The 22,968-nt window shown below is 39.9% G+C and overlaps 1 long non-coding RNA gene across 25 annotated transcripts in view; it reads right to left on the reverse strand.

Annotated features, from left to right (window-relative positions):
* Positions 1–22,968, reverse strand: part of LOC103161306 — a 144,247-nt gene that overhangs the window by 102,511 nt on the left and 18,768 nt on the right. For 17 of the 25 annotated variants that reach the window (XR_004772397.1, XR_003479721.2, XR_004772399.1 and 14 more), the window contains 3 exons: positions 19,388–19,460; positions 17,048–17,161; positions 15,712–15,858 (listed from right to left, as the gene is read on the reverse strand). This is a non-coding gene — a long non-coding RNA (uncharacterized LOC103161306). Of the gene's footprint in view, positions 1–15,711; positions 15,859–17,047; positions 17,162–17,510; positions 17,573–19,387; positions 19,502–22,968 lie in introns of all 25 variants that reach the window. The other 8 variants (XR_003479724.2, XR_004772400.1, XR_004772404.1 and 5 more) reach the window with 4 other exon arrangements.

Consider the following 22,968-nt stretch of genomic DNA (forward strand, 5'->3'; position numbering starts at 1 on the left):
TGAGAATAGACCTCTAGCTATGAGCTGGTACAGCAAGATTGAGAAACAAGCTAGGCTTGGTGGCTCATGCCTGTCATCTCTGAATGCGGGCGGTAGTGGCAAGTTGTTTTCAGCTCTACAGTAAGTTGGAGAGAGGCCTGGGTTACATGAGAATGAGAGTCAGTCTACCCACTCCCTCCCATCACTCCCAGAAGTCCTGCAACTCAATCAAGTCTTGAAATAGCATCACATCTATGCTTTCATGAGGACTGAGTTTGAATAAATCCTTGTTCACACATGGACTACAAAAGTGAATATCCAAAATGATTTACTGTGGATTTTTTTAAAAAGGTAAGATGCTAAGACTGAACAATATATGGTCGCAAGTACACACCTCACATCCTTATCTATTTGTGTGCCAGTTGATACTGGGGTAGTTTCATATCTTGCTTATAATAAATAATATAAGAACGAACATGAAAGTACAGTTATCTCTTCTGGGTTCTAATTTCATTTCTTTCTTACTGTGTGTGTGTGCGTGTGTGTGAGTTGCACATGCATTGTGTACACATGCATACTTGGGGATAAAATTCAGGTCCCTAGGTGTGGTAACATGTGCCTTTATCCACTGAGCCATCTGACCAGAACCTCTAATTTCAATTTTTCAGACATATATGCAGGGATAAGATTGCTAAGTCTTCTGGTATTTCTAATTTTGAAGATATCCCATAGTCTTCCCCATACTGGTTGTAACATCTTACTTCACTACCAACAATATGGATATACATATTCTAATTTCTCTACATCCATGTCAATACCTATGATCTTTTTATTTCATAATAGCAATTGTCTTAGTTAGGGTTTCTATTGCTGTGAAGAGACACTATGACCACTGCAACTCTTACAAAGGAAAAACATTTCACTGGGGTGGCTTACATTTTCAGAGGTTTAGTCCATTATCATCATGGTGTGTCATGGTGGTGTGCAGACAGACATGGTGCTGGAGCTGAGAGTCATATATCATGACAGGCAGGCAACAGGAAATGTTCTGAGATATTGGGTGTGGCTTGAGAACATATGAGACTTCAAAGCCCACCCCCACAGTGACACACTTCCTCCAACAAAGCCACACTTCCTAATAGTGCCATTACCTTTGGGATCCATTTTCTTTCAAACCACCACAGCAATCTATAGCATGGGGAATCACATTATCTGATGTCAAGATGTCCTATAAGTCTGCATGAACTACAATAATTAGCTAAACCAAGAGAGGGACCTGTGATGTGATGAAGTGTCAAGGCACACATCTCAGTTTGTATCTAACAGCTCTACTATTTGCCATAAAAATGACTATGCACTAGGGAAACAGGCAAAACATGGGCAAACCCATGTTCCAGCCCACAAGCAAGCTGCCTTCACACACCTCCACACTTTCACATGCCAACACAACCTCATACTCCTCCAACACCTCCGCAATCCCCCAATACCTACAACACTTAAACACCTCCACACATCGGCAACACCTACACACGCTCCAACGCCTTCACACACCTCCAACACCTCCACAAACCTACAACATCTCCACATACGTCCAACACCTCCACACATCTCTAATACCTCCCACACCTCCAACATCTCCACAAACCTCCAACTTCTCGACCACCTCCATACACTCCTACACACCTCCACACACTTGCACACACCTACAATACTTAAACACATCCATACACCTCCAACACCTCCACACACCTCCACACACCTACAATACTTAAACATATCCATACACCTCCAACACCTCCACACACCTCCAACATGTTTATACAGCTTCACACTCTTCCACACACCTTCACAAACTTCCAACACCTCCACCACCTTCATACACCTCTATACACCTCCACACACCTCCACACACCTCCAACACCTCCAACACCTCCAACACCTCCACACACCTCCAACATTTTTACATACCGTCACACACTTCCACACACATTCAACACTTCCACACACCTCCAACACCTCCAACACCTCCAACACCTCCACACACCTCCAACACCTCCAACACCTCCACACACCTCCAACATTTTTACATACCGTCACACACTTCCACACACATTCAACACTTCCACACACCTCCACACACCTCCAACACCTCCACACACCTCCAACACCTCCACACACCTCCAACACCTCCACACACCTCCACATACTTCCAATACCTCCACACACCTCCAACACCTCCACACACCTCCACACACCTCCAACACCTCCAACACCTCCACATACCTCCACACACCTCCAACACCTCCACACACCTTCACATACTTCCAACACCTCCACACACCTCCAACACCTCCAACACCTCCACACACCTCCACACACCTCCACACACCTCCACATATTTCCAACACCTCCACACACCTTCACATACTTCCAACACCTCCTCATAATTCCACACACTTTCAACAAACAACTCCACACTGATGAATACAAAGAACACATAAAAGTTGCTAAGCCAGCAAACTGGGTTGACGAGGAAGGAGTGTTTGTATGCCTCAGTGCTCTGGTATTAGGGAGACTAATCTAGAGAGGATCTGGGGTAAAAGTAACCTCTACATGGACAAGAATATTGGATTCTATTTTAAATTAGATCTGAAGATTTTAGAGAGCTTCAAACCAAAAAGACAAAACAACTTACATCCTTTATACCAGTATAATTCTGCAACAGAAGACTCTTCGCTGGAAGGATGACCATCTCCAGTCACCTCTCTGTCCATTTAAATTGGAAATGTTGTAGGCTGACTTAGTCCAAGTGTTGAACTTGGTGTTGGGAAGAAACTCAGAAATGGGGGGCTCCAGGTAAAGATGCAAACTTCATGGAAACATCCAACTGAAGCAGGAATGTGACAAAACTGACACTTTAGTTTGGACTTTTTAACTCATTTTGGTTTAATGGCCCCCCAACTATAAAAACTCAATTTCAAAAGAAGTGCCCCTTCAGCCATAATACCAGGCATGACAGACACGATTTTCAAAAGGGGAGTTCTGCTACACTGAAACTCATGGGAGCCATTATCAGCTTTGGCACTTGCTCATTTTGAAAGTTCAAGGGGTTGGAAGTTTTTGTGTCTCCCCCAAAAGCTATTTATTCATGGGCGCTAACTCAATTTAATAAAGTGACCCTAAACTGAAGCACACTGTCACTGCCTCAACGAGACAGATGGGTTTCCAGAGAATGTCGCTTGTTTACAAGGCTTTATTCCAGACTGTGTCGGCTCAGCTGTGGAAAGTATGATAAAAATTCAAGAGTTGTGAAGATATATTTGGGTTTCCTCCTAGACAGTTGCAGACATCTGTGCTTATAAAACAGGTCTCACAGTCCCTCCCTCTAGAGGCAGACACCACGGAGTTCTCTCTAGAAATGCTACAGCTGCCTTTCTTTAAGTGAAGCATTTTACAGAGGAATCTAGAATGGCAGAAATACAATAGTATAAAAATACCCATGGCAAACAGTGTGAATGTATTTGTAATCAATCATAGTTTTTGGAAGTCAAAACCTATTACTCCCAGTGTCTGTTTCCAGTGCCTCCGCAGCTACCAATAAACAAGGAAGACCATTCTGGGGGTTGGGGGAAGAAAATATTATGGCACAAAATTTTAATCTGAGGTCCCTGGGAGACCCTTACCAAAATGAACAAAGATTGGTTTTCTCTTGCTGTTATTTAAAACTGTTTTGAGGAAAAAGACTTTAATATAAAAACATACTAACACTTTGCTACTTAGATAATGAATGGTAGCATGCATGGCAAGGTATTTTTAGAGCAATTAGCAGCCTGAATATTTGGATTGGAATATGACCTCACCGCCTACTCCTGGGATGATTTGGTAAGTTATTGAATCATGGTACATTGTTTTTCTTAGGTGTAAAATAAGAACAACAATAGGGTTGACAGAGAATTGACAAAATGTTAACTACTAGTATGGTCAATTGATGATGATGCAGGACTTAAACAGGAAAGGAGTAGAGATGGACCAGTGGTTAAGAGCAATTGCTGCTCTTCCAAAGGACCTAGGTTCAATTCCCAGTACCCGCATCGAGGCTCATAGCCTCGACAATCTCTTCTGGCTTCTATGGGTACCAGGCATTCATGTGCATAAACATGCATGCAGGCAAAACATCAACACATCTAAAATTAAGACCAAACAAGCAGGAAGGGGGCTAGAAAGGGAGTGAGGGAGAGATATATGAAAGGAGAAAGGAAGGGGTGCGAGGTTGATCCACTCATCAGTTCATTTTCAGTGAGTAAGTGGTAGCACCTATCCAGAGAACCTAACAACTGTCTATGATCTCCTTCTAAAAGCATTAAGGGTAGAGTGGATTTCACTATTATTGATTAGAGAGCTACTGATACCTGCAACATTACTTTGCCCCAGTAGCCAAAGCTCACCTTAAAGCGAACTCAGTAGGTTCCCAGTCACCCCAGACAGGACAAAGATCTATGAGAGCATTAGAGATGCTTAACGCCTATCCTGTGAACCAAAGAATTGATCAAATATGTGTCACTATAATGCCCTACCTCCCAATACAAAAATCAGTCAAAATTATCAATAACTTCTGTCTCCGATGGAATCATGGTCTTAAAATCATTTTCCTTCAACACTCCACCAAATAAAACAGTTTACAGCCCTAAAACCAAGTGACTCTTCTAAGAATTCCTATTCTGTGAGCCCCTTTTAGAAACTCCAAGGGCTGTCAACATGGTTTTCTTGCCAAGAAAAACTTGACCTGAAAGAAAACGCTGGTATTCTCTAGGAAGATGGAGCACCTGTGATGTTTGGCAATCCAAGATCTGGAGCCTTGGTGAAGGGAGAAGTATCCAGAGGCGCTGGAATGCTTTACCATGCAGGTTGTCCTGTGTGCATCAAAGACTTGGCCAACCACCATGAGAGAAATCTTTCCTGATGCTACGACTGTTCAACTTCATCTCATCCAAAGACTAGAATTGCCACCTTTTTGAGAGATTCATAAAATAAAATAAAACTGAAGGAAACAGAGTAAGAGCTTAGGGTTTTTTTTCCTAGTGTATGGATACACACTAGCATTCCAGGAGACACGTCAATGTACTTGATTCAACTCCAGAGGAAAAGAGAAAAACAAAGGCTCACTCAGAATAATTTGAAAGGGTGATATTCATTCATTGCTGGCTTAGTTGGGCAATGATTTTGGCCATGCACATGAGAGGCAAACCTGATCCAAACCCAACTACAGAAATATCAGGAAAGGCTTTTAGCCAACATGCCAAAGGAGGTTTTTCCTGGGGAGCTGCTAAGATTGACAAATTACACTAGATGGTTCTGCAGGAATCCCTAACTAGAATCAGAAGCCACATTGACCCTGGTGATGGTCTCCTCAGCTTCTTTGACCTTAACTGTGAAACACTCCTTGCTGTCATGTCATCAGTGGTGCAGGTATTATCAAAGATCTCCACATTGCCTTGGAGGAAATGAAGCCATCCAGAGTGAGCCATAAGAAGCTTCACTTGGTCCTCAGGTACCAACATCAGCATATTAAACTGGGAAAGTGGCATTTGGTAGTTTGTTTTTATATGCATAAGTAAGTCCAGCCATTCAAAACTCTTGCCTTCAAACAAAACCAAATATTCATAATCAGTTTGAAGTCAGAGAAGTCTTCCATATTGTTAAGTTAAAGTTCATTTCACTGAACAAACAATACCACTCTTATTTTGAAAATATACTAATGGGACTGTGTGTGGTGGTGCAGATGTTTACGCATAGTACTCCTGAGGCAGAGACAGACAGATCTCTATGAGTTCAAGGACAGCCTGGCCTGCATAGTGATCTCCAGTCTAGCCAAAGCTATATATTAAGACTCTCCAAACAGAAAAAGAAAAGAAAATGAAAGTGTACTGCTACAGAATATGTTTTTGTTTTTGCTTAACTTATATAATTTAGCAATGTTTCCATATCATTTTTACCTCGTTTACTAATGTTTACATGCTGTTTCCTGACCCAAGAAGAATGTACTTGAACACAAACTTATACAAAACTATTGAATTGCTGTGGAACACTTATTTCTGCTAAAATAAGATTTACAACATCTTATATCTTCTTAGGTTCTTTAATCATGTTTACCTAGCATCGAAATTGATAAATCCCTGAAATTCCCTAGGATACCATACTTGCTAAGGTGCCCCGATAGTTGGGACATCCATTTCTTTTTTATCATTGTGTAGGACATGTTGTCTGAATGTATGTACATGTTTGTTTGGTATCTACCAATGACAGAAGAGGGTGTAACTAGGATTACTGACAGTTGGGAGATACCATGTGGATTCAGCGAATCAAACCCAGGTCTTCTGGAAGACTAGCCAGTGCTGTTAACTGCAGAGACATCCCAACTCCTCTTTGTTGGTGGTGGTGATGATCACTTTGGTTTTGGTTTTGGTTTCTATTTTTGTTTTTATTTTCTGAGACAGGGTTTCTCTGTGTAGCCCTAGCTGTCCTGGAACTCATGAGATAGACCATGCTGGCCTCAAACTCAGAGATCCTCTTGCCTCTGCCTTTTAAGTGCTTGAACTAAAGGCACAGCTGACATGCCAAATCTTAAGGCATGCTGAATCTTTCCACTTTATCAGCAGCTGTCCTGAAGTTTAGTGATCTACATGATCAGTATGGAAGGTGTCATAAAAGAATACATTTATGCTAGTATTCTTAGCTAATACAAATAACTTTAACCAAAATGGGTAATCCCTTACCAGGGCCTCAGAATATTTAAGGTCTTATCAAGACTCAGATTGTATAATAATATTTTTAAAGAAGCATGAAGTCACTGCATTTGTAATCTAATTAGTGTACCCCTGGATACCTATGTGTGACTCATGATGGTGTGTATATATCCCTGGATACCCATGACTTCTCCTGACAGTGTCACTACACACCTGAATACCTATGACCCTCTTGACTAAGCCTTTGTTTAATCTTTATCCTGGCTTTCCTATATTTGATAATAGACAAATAACTGTAAAAGATAAAAGAATTCCAACCCACAAATGTACTAAGGAATAACAGCCTTAGAAAAAATATCATTTTGTAACACCTGAGGAAATTAAAATTTTAGCAAAGAAAAGATCACCAGTGGATACAACCATTATACAAACGTGACCATCAGGAATGTTTAACAGAAGTATTAGACCATTACCACATGACACATTGGTCAATCTTCATACATAAAAGTGAGACAACCAAATGTTGTACTAAAATTTTGTGTGTTTGAAAGTTAAACAATTAAAAATATTCCATGCACAGAATGGATGTGTCTCAGGGTTAGTAGTGACTGTCAAACTTTAGAGGACTGGAAATTAGAATGGAAACAGATCTCTGAACATATCTATGAGGGGGTTTCAGGATGAGGTTAGTTGAAATCAGAAGATGTGCCCTAACAGAGTACATCAGCATTCCTTAGGCTGAAGATTAAGACCAAATAAAAGGGAAAAGCAGCATCCATTGATATCTGCTATTTGACTGTGATCGGCTACCTCAGGCTCCTGCTAGCATGCCTTCCCCATGAGAAAAGACCATACCCTCAAACTGTGAGCCAAGAAAACCTCGTCTTTGTCAGGGATTGGTTACATCACCCAGGAAAAGTAATTAAAACAATATGTACCTCATATTTCTGTGCACTAAAAATGTCCCCTTTGTCATGAGAAGGCTATACAGATCTTTTGAAAATTTTGTTTCATTTTATGTGTACTGGTATTTTACCTGTATATGTATCTACATGAAGGTGTCAGAACTCCTGGGGCTGGAGTTACAGACAGTGGTGAGCTGCCACATGGGTGCTGAGAATTGAACCCACGTCCTCTGGAAGAGCAACCAGTGCTCTTAACCTCTGAGCCATCGCTTCTGCCCCCAGATCTTAAATTATTGTGAAAGAAGTGGACTTTTAATTCTAATATCAACTGGACTGCAGTTGGCTCCAGTTTCTGATAATGAGAACTGCATCTTTCACTGACCTATCAGAGTCCAATATAGGGGACAGGAGACAACTGTAGCTAAATGAACTAGACCCTATTACAACTGTGACCAATTCTAATAACATTTACCAAGCATGTATTCTGTGGGTAACCATTCCATACACTTCACTCTCATTTTATAGCAATTTTTGCAAAAAATGATATTGGTATTTCTAATTTACAGATACATTCTGAGTAGGAAAGATGTTAATTAATTTGTTTAAGGTCACACAGCTAAAAGAAGGCACAAAACTAATTCAAAGTTATCACTCATACTACAAAGATTGTATTTAAAAATTTATAACAAGGTAATATGTATTGTTGCAGTGCTCTATGACAATCCATCATTTTAAGAAAGAAAACTATATGTTTGTCCTCATGATCGTATTCCCACATTTGAAGAATTCACTATACATTTTTCAGGGAAAATCCTGCCTTCTACTGTAGTGATTAATAATGCAGGAATTACTTTTCTCCAATTCTGTTGGGTTACACTGCACACTAGCATATGATATACTTGACCCAGATTTTGGATCAAAGACCAGGTAGTAAAGGAGAAGCAAATGTGTAAAATTCTCTCTGACATAGTTGTAGTTCCATCAAGATAACTGTCTTGAGCTCCAAAAGCTAGATTATCAGTCTAGGCCAGACCTGTCAACTGTGGGAGTGCATGCCCAGAACTCCAGGGAGTTCTGACCACACTTCTTGCCCAGACCCCACGCTCTTCTCCAAATCTGTTGGCAATGCTACTGCTTAGTAATGGCCATTTAAAAAATTGTTTTTCCTATCAAAAAGCCAGAATGAATTTCTTGCAAATAAACATACTGGCTGATTTATCTGGAAAAAAACAATAAATTATTAAATTTATTGCTTTGAATAATATTTTCTAAATTAAGAAAATGCAGGTGATATCTAAATCTCTAATGAGGATCCTATGGATTTAAATAGTTTTCTTTTACATGAAATTAGTTCTACAACTTGAATAACATAATGGTAAATCATAAGTTTTAAGATATTTTAACCTTTGTTGAACTACATATAAACATGTTTTGTGTATGGGCATAAATGCTTTATAATATTTTGAGGTTCTTTTGGGGGGGGTTGTTTTGTTTTGTTTTTCGGGACAGGGTTGCCCTGTGTTACCTGGCTGTCCTGGAACTCACTCTGTAGACCTGGCTGGCTTCGAACTCACAGAGATCCACCTGCTTTTGCCTCCCAAATGCTGGGATTAAAGGCATGTGCCACCACTGCCTGGCTAATATTTTATAACTTTGTAACACTAAATGAGTAAAATGGCAAAGAATCTGAAGAGTAAATTCCAAAAAGAGAGAGTATGGATCAATATACAGCCAGGGAATCACTTAAGTTCAACAACAAAAAGAATCTACACATTTCATCCATTTGTACAGCAAATATCACATGCTATCTCAGGAGTGACTCCAATGTGCCATCAGCTCAGCGCTGTTCTACAACTGTCATTAGTCCTCTCAGAATCCAGTTGTTTCTTCCCCATTCATTTTTCTCTTGCTTAAAAATGTGATTTTTTAAAAAAAGCATCTGTGATCAGGAAAGAACTCAAAATGCAGAACATGAAAAATGAATGGTGATGGGCAATAACTCACAGTGAGAGTGAAGCATACAGCAATAGTCAGCAGAAATGTATCAGACTAACAAGTAAGGGAACGATGGGCAGGAAACAAATCAGTTACTTCCAAATGTAAGTCAAAAGATAAGTCATTTTCTATGGGGGAGCTAGACACACTTACTTCTCTGATAAACATTTATGGCTTGTTTGCTCACACTCCAAGATTATTCAGAGGAAATTGTGCTGTGTGACTAAAATTCAAATTTCTTCCATGACTCGATAACCCCACATATGAGCCCAATAGCTCCTCTTCTGTAGTAACTGAAATCACCAATAAACGTTCTCCTTGGTCACTTGTTTTTATTTTCAAAATGACAATTTTATGTTCATGGGATAGTTCAGAGGCAAAGGAAGGGATCATTCTGTCAATACAACTGGAAGACATCAAAGAGATTCTCGGGCAGCTGTGAGCATAAGTGAGATACCATTAACTGCATGCCTTTGCTTTTTTTAATTTTTATATTACATTTACTTATTTGTGTGAGTGTCTCTCTCTCTCTCTCTCTCTCTCTCTCTCTCTCTCTCTCTCTCTCTCTGTGTGTGTGTGTGTGTGTGTGTGTGTGTGTGTGTGTGTGTATGATAGCATGTGTATGCAGGTCAGTGAATAGCATCCATGACTCAGTTCTCTCCTCTACCATGTGGGTCCTAAGGATATCAAACCGGAGACATCAGGCTTCACAGTAGATGTCTGATGAGCCACCTCCCTGGCCCCTTTGTGTTTAATGTGCCTCGGATCATTTTTTTTTAAATCTATCCAAGGATTTGTTAATTCTGGGCTCATCTTTAAAGGTAATAATTAGAGGACAAAAGTATTTGAAACACATTGACTCTCTAGGACAATAATTTTAAAATAGTTTCAATGACACTTAGAGAATACACAGTCAATACCATTTTCCCTATGCTACATTGCCCCTTACTAATTTGCTAAGGTTGTTACAAAAGAACAGTAGTTCCCTTATGCTGATTAAGTCTTTATGTAGCCAGGTAACCTTTGATATGAAATTCATCACTCCTGCCACCTCTAGTGTGGGCTAAAATGTGTTGGGCGCATGGGTAAATCGTCCTTCATTAGTTGACACCTAGCTAAAGTGTGTTGGGTGCATGGATAAATCATGCTCTTACATGCCTCCTCTGCTTCTATACATTGGCATTTGCTAAGGTCTAGATGTCTTGTCTCCTTCAAAACTCATGTGTTGTATATTCAGAACTTTGTCCTCAGGAATGGATCAATGTCATGATACAAAGGATTTGTCTCTCTTCCCTCTTCTGCCATGGGAGGAGCAGTGCTGCCCTCCTACAGAGGGGGCCACCTTCAAGGTGTCTTTGTGAAAGTAGAAATCATAAGAATCAAGATGTCAATAGCTTGATCCTAACTCCAAATCTATGGGAAGACAAATTCATGCTCTTCATAAACTGCCCTGACTGGGGTCCTAATAAAAACACAGACAGGTAAGGCAGTAATTAAAATTCCCCCACTCCATTCTTTGTTGCTCCTTTTATATTACTACTTGTGATCCCTAATGCTGCTCTGGTGAGAGCTTCTGAGTCCCACCTTTGTCCATGGACTTCAGGACATGTATTCATCCCCACCAACACCACATCTTGGTAGCCTTATGAACTCTTAATCAGAAAAGTCATATTTTATATGGGATATTTAATTATATATGTTTAAAATCCCCAGCCCAGCTCCTTCAATCTAATGTAGGAAGACTTCACATAAGTGTGTTTTTGATCTGCAACTCAGATCTGCTGAATCAGAGCATCCTGAGATGATAAATGCTAAAATACAAGAAACTACTGTCTTTAAAAGTAGTTAAAGAAGAATTGGCCTTCTGGATAGCTTCCCCAGATAAGCTCCTGTCATAGTCACTTTTCTATTGCTAAACACCATGACCAAGGTATATTTAGGGTCACAGTTCCAGAGTGATAAGAATCTGTCACTATCACAATGGAGAAGTGTGACAGCAGGCAGGCATGGGAACTGGAGCAGCAAACTGAGAGCTCATATATGAAACCATGTCTAGGAAGCTATGCATAAATTCAGAATGGTGTGAGTCTATAAGCTCTGAAGTCCAGCTCTAGTGCCACCTTTTCCCCAACAAGATCACATTACCTAAGCCTCCCCACCAGCTAGGGACCAATCATTCAAATGTACCAGACTGTGGGGACCATTTCTTTTTGAGAAAACTGTAACTGTCAACAATTACAGTTTTCTCAAATGAAAAAAGAAAACAACTAACCAAAACTAAAAGATAGACATTAACACTAGACTCATTTATTTGGCCATGAAAATGGTAATTTTTAAACATGTTTTTTTTAAAAATAATCTTCATAAGAATGTTTGCAGAATATGTCCAAGAAACATGGAGTCTTTGCCAGAGTTAGTAGAACTTTGTTTTCTTTTCAAGACATTCATCTCAAAACTATAAATTTATATGAGGGTCACAAAGATCCTGCCTGAAAATGTCCATCACCGAGACTTGGGAGAGTACTGTTTTAATTGTGGCTTTCACTTTAGTCCAAGAGTGTGTACCTCAGTTATTGATAGAACTTGAACAACTTGAGTATACATGTGATCCTCTGACTTTTTATCTCCCAATAGCATTGCTTCTATCAAAAATAGCAGTATTAAGTGAAGGGAATTAATTAATCCTCCTCAGGCTGAGTCATCACTGCCAAGTTCTCTGACCATGCCTCTCAAAGGAGCTTAAAGGAACAAGAAACAATCTAGCACTGTCTGGAGCGGAGAGTGCAGGCAATCCATCCCTGGTAGTATATAAAGCAAGGAACAGTTAAGAGGAACCTGACTTTCTTGGCCATTGCTTCTGGAATTTTGTTTGATTATAACTTACACACACACACACACACACACACACACACACACAGAGAGAGAGAGAGAGAGAGAGAGAGAGAGAGAGAGAGAGAAAGAGAGAGAGAGAGTAGACACAGAGAGAGAACATCTTGAACAATTGTTAGTTGATAACATTTAGTAACGTAAATCAATACTTTTAATAGATCTCTTTGTAAAAGAGAAAATGAAAATTGGGAACAAAGGAAAAGATGTCTCATAGCCATGACATAAAATTAGCAAAACTCCCATCTCTTTTTGGTAAGAGCTCCCCTTTCTGCCATTAAAGAAAACTCAGAAGTGTCTGCCATTACAGTCCAGTGTCTGAACTAAGAGTGTAGTGCAGACTCTGTATTCTCTTTCCTCTGTCTATTTTATCCATCAACTAAAGAGTGTAGTTATACAAATTTTCAGTAACAGAGAGAGGGAACGAGAGTCTTGAAAAGGAAAGGATGAAGCCTTATAAATTTTGTCTACAGCACCCAAAGACAAGAAATAAAGCATTAGTCAAGGCATCCAGAGAAAGAAACCCCAAGAAGTTTCTGCATTGCCTACTGTGTACCTGCCACAAATAACTAAAAATGCAAAGGTTTCTGCCTACCTATTTAAATTTCTAAATAACCTAATGTGAACAACAGTATCCATGGCAGATAACCTACCTAAAAGTCTCACATACTTCACAGATGTTTAAACCAAACAACTGAAGTAGAGTCTGTGTGACAAATGTAGAAACTCCCAACAGAAATAAGCTGCAGCTCCTGTAAAGCCAGGGAAACAGAAGGAAGGGGTGAGGTGCCAAGCACAAGAGCCAACTGGTGCAGTACCAAGATGTGGCTCCATGCCTTTGCTATCCAAAGGAAGCTGGAGCAATGAAGGGAGGGATGGCCCTGATAAAGCAGAACTGCAATGCCCAATGCCAAGCTCTCCCTCTAATTCAAGCAAACAAGGTTATACCCAGGATTCCATCCTCCATCTCCCCAACATACCTGCTCCAAATCTAACCAGACCCATTCCCCAGAGAACTCCATGGTCAGAATGAGTGGAGGCCAGATCAGGAAATAGATCAAGAACAAGTAGACAAATGAGCAGCTCACTTAGCATCTGTTTGTAATGCTCTTTAAGATGTTAAAATGCAGTAGGCCTGTAATTGTTTCACTCATCAACCTTAATGAATAGTAATAGTTTCTACAAGTAAACTACCCCTAACTTGAAAACAAAACCTTCTTACAGTATAGTCATGGAAAAACACATGGAGCAGTCTTTACATGGCCTCATAAAGGCACGGTGCATAGTACATACAGTCATTATATCTCTCTGGAAAGGACTGAGTCACCTGACAGAACAGGAGAATGCATTCCGTACAAAAACATAAGGCACTAACTTTAAAGACGTCACATGGAAACACATGATATTACAGGAGTTACGCATATCTTCCTGAAGGTGGAGAGGACTGGGTGTAGACAGAAGTATCATCTTTTTAATAAAATATAATAATTACAATAATTATGACTAAAATGGAAGAGGGAGGTAGGAAGTCCTACTCACAGCTGAGGAGCTATTGACAATTGATGGCTGCTGGGAGAGGGAGACTCGGGTTTTCTTCAGGGATGGGGCCCAGGAGGGGGGCTAATCATGCTCCAGTATATGGGCATACACACAGGCACATACAGTTAGTACTATCTGGACTCTAAGGGTTGAAATAAGACTGAGAATATGTGAAATTGGGAGGGTTAGCCATGGTTGAAATATGGGAGGGAATTGGAAGAGAGAGGATGGACTTGATCAAAACACATTATATGTATGAGATTCTCAGGATTAAAAAGCTATATTGAATTGAAACTCTCTAAATACTAGGTTATGGTGGTTTGAATAAGAATGGCCCTCATTGGCTCATACATTTAAATGCTTAGTCATGAGGGGATGGTAATATTTGAGAAGGAGTAAGAGGTGTGAGCTTGTTGGAGTAGGTATGGCCTTGTTGTAGAAAGTGTATCACTGAGGTTGGTCTTTGAGGTTTCAAAAACCCATGCCAAGCCCAATCTCTCTCATGGCCTGTGGATTAGGATGTAGTTCTCAGCTACTGTTCCAGCACCATGGGTGCCACCATGTTCTCACCATGATGATAGCAGGCTAATAACCCTCTGAAACTGTCATCAAGTCTCCAGTTAAGTGCTTTCATTTTATAAGGGTTGCCTTGGTCATGGTGTCTCTTCACAGCAATATAACAGTGACTTAGACATAAGTCAAAAATTAAATCATCTAACAGAAGTCACCCATGATAACCAAACATATTTCTTACATAAATCCTAACATTTTCATTCAACCTATAGGGAATGCCTCCTGTTCACTAAAACATGTTTTTGGGGATATGAGCCTGCAAGGGTAAGTCAATAGTAGATATTGTTCTCAACTTATTTGTGTGAAACTCATTAGAAACCCCATTACATTTTGTTCTGTCTTCAAAAAACTCCTATGCAGTGAGACAAGTTAATGAAAACATGGAGCCATAAAGAGCCTGGGTAACCTGCTCAAGATCCTACAGCTAATGGACTATGTAAGCATATTTTCTGTCTGGGAAAGCCCATGCTTGACCATAATACACAGGTTCTCTTAGGCATAACAACAAAGCCAATAGTGAAGATTGAGGAATTTGTTATGGCAATGACTCAAAGCTGAGTAAGGACATTTTGTAAGGACAGGTAGAGAGTATTACAGAAACAGACTTAGGATGAGTACCTCTGACCAGCCTGGTCCATTGAAATCTCAAGAGCTAATTCCAGGACTTAGCTTTGCCTTTGCTCCAGGACTAAATTGGCTTTTAGGAAAACAATAATAAAGGTATGTACCTGCCTACCAAGAATGTACAGGCTAGCAAAGCACTCTGAGTGGATGATCCTGACGAACTATGCTATCTACATAACATTTACAAATAATAAAAGTACACCCATCATAAAAACAGAAATCATTTTACAAAAAAGATTACAACTAAGGGTAATAATGCATTACAGGTCTTTTATTCATCAATTCTAATAAAATTTCCAAGAATTATAATTCTTATTTGTAAAATGTCTCCTTGATAAGACATGTTTTTGTTTCTGTTACCCAACAGTGAGAATTCCATTGTGAAAATGAGACAGTTTTAGGATTGGATGGAGTTTGAGGTAATCTTCATTCTCCTGTACCCTTCTCCAATCTTTACCCTAACATACCAGACAGATGAGATAGCCAGAGAACAGGATTTCACAATTTCACTTGGGAGCCCATTCCAATAGGCCATTGGGTCAGCCAGTTTTCTCTTCCATGTTATCTTGAGGGGCAATATTTTATTCTTTCAGAGAATAAAAAAAATCTGGACACTGGAATATAAAAATGCTTTTTTTGAATATTTTGAACTATTGAGATTGAAATCTCCCTAGCATCTGCAACATTTCCTTTAAAACGTTCATCCTGAGATAACCCACCTCCTTGATCCTGTCACCATGACTGTCACCTGCAGAATTCAGCCTATAAACCTTACATTGATGAACATGAAAAACAAGTAACAGGCACCTATGACATTGGGGCTTGTACTACACATGTCCACATTAAGGGTCCTACCTAATGACTATACAAGAGGGAGATTTATGTGTATATTGTTTGGGCACTCTCTTCTTATTCCAACAGCATTAATCATTTCTTTTTATGAATAAAATTAATATCATGTCTTTAGGCATTTTCTTTTACCTCTAAAACAAAAAGTCAAAGAGATTTGAGGCTCACTTTCTTTTCTTTTCTTTTTTCCTTTTTTTTTCTGAAACTAGGTTTCTTTGTGTAACAGCCCTGGATGGCCTGGAATTCACTCTGTAGAAAAGGCTAGCCTCAAACTCACAGACATCCACCTGCCTCTGCCTCCCAGGTGCTGGGATTAAAGGCATGCACCACTGCTGCCAAGCTGAGACTCACTTTCCAAACCATAAACAGCAACACAGGTGGAAAAGTAGAACACTGAAACTTATTTATTACCAAATTCAAAAAATCGTCCATGTGCTTACTTTCCCAGCTGAGTCTAGTTAATTTCCCTTCTCCTTCCTCATCAGAGGTCAATCTGTCTTTGTGCCATTGGAAGCCTAAACAAATCCTACACCCATTCATTGTAAAGTAGTTCATACAATACTTTAAATGCATATTAGTATACTTAAGTTTTCTAAATCAGGCCTTTTCTGGCAAAAAGCAATTTCAATTTAACCAGTTTGAACATAACAATGGCTTTGCAAATTTGATTTTTGGATCGTATGTTTTATAAATTGATGAACTAACTGTGCAACTTCAAAAAAATTTCAGGAAAAAAAATATGTAAAGTAATGCAAAATATAGTGTTTCAGAAATCCTACACTGATGACCATACATAAAAATTATTATTCTAATTTCCTGCTTTTTTACTATATTGAATTAAGTAAGGAGATTCTAAGTTAAAATTCAGCACATTTTACTGATATCTGCTGCTTCTTTCTTGATAACCTCTTTGATATTTGTAAATTATGTTTTCTTATTGAGGTAACACAGTACCTAATAACAGCAGCTCAAGAGAGGAAGAGTCTGTTCTGGCTCACAGTTCAGGGGTGCAGTCCATCATGGTGGAGAAGTCATGGCGGAGCTTGAGGCATTGGGTCAAATAGCATCCTAGTTAGGAAGGAGAGAATATTGATGCTTAGATCACCCATGACGATGATGCCACACCCATTAAGGGTAGGCCTTCTCTCCTCAGTTCAACCTGTCTGTAAATATCCTGAGAGGCATGTTTCCACACTGATGCTACATTCAGCCAAGGTGACAATGGAAATTAGCCATTGTAGTCTGTGTCCCTAAAACTGGAAGTAATGACTAGGTAGCAGGTCCTGACAACTCAATTGATTTCCTGTCCTTGACTTTAAAAAAAAAAAAAAAGAATGATGTCATAAACAAGATGCAAGATATTTCAAATCTGTTTGTGGAGAGGCTGGGGCTGTAGTTTGGTCGGTAGAGTGCATACCTAAATTTCACAAAGTCCTGGTCCCTAGTACCACGTAAATTGGGTGTAGCAGGTCTGTCATCCTGTGGGGCAGGAAGAGCAAGGCCAGATAGAGATACATGAGGCTCTATCTCACAGAAAAAGAAATAGGGTTTTTTTTTTCATGTTATGTGACATATTCTGGTACCTAGTGCTGAGAAACAAAACCTTCAAAAGCTTAACATAATACACATTTATGAACCTGCAGTTTCTTTGGGAACCAACTCTGATTCAGCTAGGTCTTCTAGCTGAGTATACCTAGACGCTCATGTCTGCTAAAGGTTCAACTGGGGTAGAATCCCAAGTGGAATCCTATTGGCATTTAGTTTCTTCCAGGCTATTGGACTGACTATTGAGCCAGAGACTGTTTTTAGCACCTAGGTAGTTGGTTTTGTTGTTGTTGTTTTTACTCTTTGCTCTTTTGGGAAGTCTGCCACCCAACTCCCAAATAAATCACACATGGAGTCTTATTCTTACTTATGAATGCCCAGTCTTATCTTGACTTATTTCTAGCCATCTTTTCTTAAATAATCCCAAGTACATTTTGACTCTAGTTTTTCTCTCTATTTCTGTATATATTTTCTTGCCTTCTTATTCCATGCCTGGCTGCATAGCTAAGGGGGCTGACCCCTTCTTTTTTCATTCCTTGATCTCTGGTCTTCTCTTCCCAGACTTCTACTTATTATCTCTCCCCTCCAGCCCACCTATCCTTTCTCCCACCTAGCTATTGGACGTTCACCTCTTTATTAGACCAATCAGGTGTTTTAGACAGGCAAAGTAACACAGCTTCACAGAGTTAAACAAATGCAACATAAAAGAATGCAAAACATCTTTACATCATTAAACAAATGTAACATATCTCAAACTCATATTCCACAACAGTCCTGGTCCTGTAAGTAGCTCCCAATAGACAACATAAGCAAGAACTTGGTAGAGCCACAGCAAACTCACAGTAATCTATCGCCTCATCTCAAGAATGGCTCCTATTATTGTTGTCATATCTTACTCAGAAGCAAGTCACCAGGTTTTCTTTTTTTTTTTTAATTAGAAACAAGCTTCTTTTACACATCAATCCCATTTCCTCTCCATCCCCTCCTCCCCTGCTCCCTCCACCCCCCATCCCAACCTCTTTCTGCTCCCCAGGGAGGGTGAGGCCTTCCATAGGGGACCTTCAAAGTCTTCATATCATTTGGAGCAGGGCCTAGACCCTCCCCCCTTGTGTCTAGGCTGAGAGAGTATCCCTCTTATGTGGCGAGGGCTCCCAAAGGCCATTTGTATACTGGGATAAATACTGATCCACTACCAGAGGCCCCATAGATTGCCCAGACCTCCAAACTGGCATCCTCACTCAGGGTGTCTGGAACAGTCCTATGCTGGTTTCCCAGCTATCAGTCTGGGGTCCATCAGCAACCCCTTGTTCAGGTTAGCTGTCCCTGTGGGTTTCTCCAGTCTGGTCTTGACCCCTTATATATACAAGAGGAAGGGAATACACTAGAATGAATGTCAGAAGGCAGGGAGCCACCTGGTGATCTCAAAAGTTACATATCAATCTGGCAGTGGTACTCACTGACAGCAGCTCTCCAAAGACTGAGGCAGGCAGGTTGTGAGTTCAAGGCCAACCTGGGCTATATAGTTCTAGGACAGTATGTGCTATGTAGCAAGACTGTCTCAAACACACATTATTATTATTATTATTATTATTATTATTATTATTATTATTATATTTAAGGCCTGCTCAGCAAGCTACAACTCATACCTGGTAACATATTGGGGCCAAGAACTTTGCCTAGGTAGATCATTATTCTGCTAAATGGACATAGCATTAAAATGATTCCTATGGATTTATTGGCTGTACTCACAGATTGGAACACCTCTCAGTCTTCATCAATGAAGTATCTTGGCAGTAGATGGCAATTAACACAAAGACCCACACTGGTAAGGTACAGAGAATAAGAGACTTTGAGTGTTTCTCCCTAAGGGGAACATGAGTGAGTAGGGATGTCAGGGTGGATCTAGGAGAAGTTGGTGGGGGGTGAATATGGGCAAAATACATTGTGTAAAATTATGAAGAATTAATAAAAACATTATTTAAAAAGAATATTTCAAACAAAATAAAATAGTTGCTTATCATAAAATGGTTGCTATTGATTTTTTTTTGTTTTTTTGGTTTTTTTTTTTTTTTTTTTTTTTGGTTTTTCGAGACAGGGTTTCTCTGTGTAGCTTTGGAGCCTGTCCTGACACTTGCTCTGGAAACCAGGCTGACCTCGAACTCATAGAGATCCACCTGCCTCTGCCTTCCGAGTGCTGGGATCAAAGGCGTGCGCCACCAACGCCTGGCTGCTATTGCTTTTAAAAACAAGATAAATGAAAATTACATAGTCTTTTCAATAAATGATTAAAATAAATCTCTGCATATGAAATAAGTTACAGACATTTAAAGGTATTAGCTGAGTTTGTTGTGGGGTTTCAATAATAAAAGACGGCACTGGGACTCCTGAAGATAAAGCTATCAGACTTTCTCATGCCTACCCTTTCTTGAGGTCCAAGTAAAATGTCACCACAAACAACAACAAAAGGAGCCAGGCCTAATGGCCCGTGCCTTTAATCCTATCACTAAGGAGGCAGGGTTAGGTGGGTCTTTGTGAGTTCAAGGCCAGTGTGCTCTACATAATAAATTCCAGAACAGCCAAACTTACATAGTGAGACCCTGTCTCAAAAAAGAAAACAAAACCAACAACAAATGACAATGTTGTTAACTTTTTTTTACATTTATTTATTTATTCTCTGTATGTGCTTGTACCTGCACATGCCACAGCATGTGTGAGAGTCTCTTATCTTCTTCCAATGTATTGGTTCTGGGAGGTAAAGCTTTGATCATTAGGTTTGCAAGTGAGACTCTTTTCCTGCTGAGCTACAATACAACATAAATCTCTTTCTAACTGAACTGGAAAGATGGATAGATAGATAGATAGATAGATAGATAGATAGATAGATAGATAGATAGATAGAGATACAGACATAAGACATAGATATGCAACTGAGTTTAAGATCAGCATTTTGTCTCATAATAATCACTTATTAAAAACCTTAATATCACCAACATTTGACCACCTAGGAAGACAACCATAGGCATGAAAGTATTAAGAATACAGATACATAAACCTAAATTAATGCATGCCTAAATCCAGATGGCAAAGGAGAATCGTTTGAAAAGAGCACAAAAAGACAATGCCCAGACCTAACCTGGGATAAGCTCAGGTGGGAAAGTGCCTGCCTAGCATGCACCAAGCCCTGGGTTTGAGTCCCAGCACCCTATTCACTGTGCATGGTAGCTCACACCCATAATCCCAGAATGTGGGAGGTGGAGACAGGAGGATGGAAGCTCAACATCACCCTCCTTTACATATTCAAGGCCAACCAAGGACATATGAGACTATATGTCAAGAAGATTAAAAAGAAAAGGTCAAATGTAAACTAAAGCTGGAGGCAACTTTGCAAATGTGAGCATACAGCTGCTTACTGGCTCTATGGAGAGCCAAGCTGGAATGGCCTCCTTGGAGAAGCAGACCTTCTACCACCGTGCTTAGCTCCGTTATGATAAACACAGCATCTCACTTCTCCACATTAGCCATTCAGAAAATTCACAGGCGCTTGATGCTAGTGAGCAAGAAAAGCAATGCTGAAGCCCTCAGCCTCCAAGGGCCCCTGGAAAATACCTGACAAATGCTATCTTACTCATTTCCGCCAGAGTTCAGTCTACCTTCTTACTGTTCAGTGGAAACATCACTAAGACAACATTTTCAAAGCTCATTAAAAATAAATATATTTTGATCTTGGAAAATCAGATGGTGATAACAAGTTAACTGTGTACTGTTCTAATACCCTTAAGAATGAGCAGCATGGATTAAAGAGATGGCTCAGTGCTAAGAGCGCTTTCTTCTCTTCCAGACGGCCTGGACTGCATTTCAGCACCCACATTGCAGCTTAAATGCATCTGAAATTCCAGTTCCAGGGAATCTGATACCCTCTTCAGGCCTCCAAAAGTACAAGGGCCAAATATGGTATATAGACATACATGAAGACAAAACATCCATGGACATAAATAAAAATTCTAAAAAAAGACCAAGAGACTAACACTCCACAACTCTCACAGAGATGGTGCAGGGTGACCTCACTCACCCATGCTTCCCTGGCCTTCATTCACCCTGGCATAGTAACCAATGCTGTCATTTAGCAAGTATTTATTAGGAGGCTTCCTTGTACTAGTCCTAGATGCTGGGGATCCGGCAGAGAACAAAATTAATTTCTGCCCTGGAGCTTGTGTTCTGCTAAGGAAAAACACAAGGTAAACAAATAAATCAAGAACCTATCAGGAAGTGGTAAGTATGGGGATTTTCAATTAATAACACCTCTTGGCAGTTGTTCCAAGAAAACTGAAAAATAAGGCAAAGAGGTAAGATTGATGTATATCAAAATATCACCCATATGACCAAAAAAGATTAAGTTGGAGAATGTGGCTGATGAATAACTAAGCCCATAACCCCACATTCCCAAACGGGGTAGACTTTCTCACCAGTCATGTACAGGCCTAGACAAGAGAGGGATCCCCTGTTGGAGAAGGGCCCAGCTTATGGTATACTGAACCAAGAGAAAATGACTACTCAGAGAGTAGCTGCTTTCTAAGGGAGAAACAGGAGGATGGATGCCCAAACATGTACTGCTTATTCTTCCCAGTGCTTTAAACCTAATAAGTCATATCTCTCCCCTGGATATGCTATGAATAAAGGATTACAGAGATGCCATTAGTAACACACTAACTCCCTTGACATGAAAGAAGGCATTAGCATTAAAAAATGCATTTCTACCACATCCTCCAATGTTCTCTGTATCTTTTCATCCATTTGTGCTAACTATAAGCTTATGTTAAATTGTAGTGCATATTTGCACGCTCAGAGTACAAATGAGTGATATACAAAGACAGCCCTGTTGCCCCCCCTCTAGTAGTTAATTCTATACTAGGCACCACTTGGGGATACATCCTTGAACTAACAAGAGGTACAGCATTTGTTCTCAGGAAAACCCTATAAAATGGGGTGGAACAGTGCAATAACTGTGATAGTTAATCTTGATTGTCGCCTTGATTGGATTAATAATAAACAGGAAATTAATAATGTACAGCTCTAGGTACGTCTGTGAGTCTTTGTAACTAGTGGATAATGAATGGTGTAGTTCACTGATTAATTCAAAAGCAAAATATACTGTTGAGAGGTGGTAGAGCTACAGAAGGTGATACCTGGCTGGAGAAAGTAGATCACTCAGGGCATATCCACTCCCTACTGTTCCATGCTACCCTGGGTGCCATGTTGTCAACTGCTCTGCCCTGCTGTGCCCTCCTGCCACAGTAAACTGAAATCTCTGAAACTGGAAGCTAAATGAAGAT

Source organism: Cricetulus griseus (genome assembly GCF_003668045.3).
Source record: "Cricetulus griseus strain 17A/GY chromosome 1 unlocalized genomic scaffold, alternate assembly CriGri-PICRH-1.0 chr1_1, whole genome shotgun sequence".
Lineage (NCBI taxonomy): Eukaryota > Metazoa > Chordata > Mammalia > Rodentia > Cricetidae > Cricetulus > Cricetulus griseus.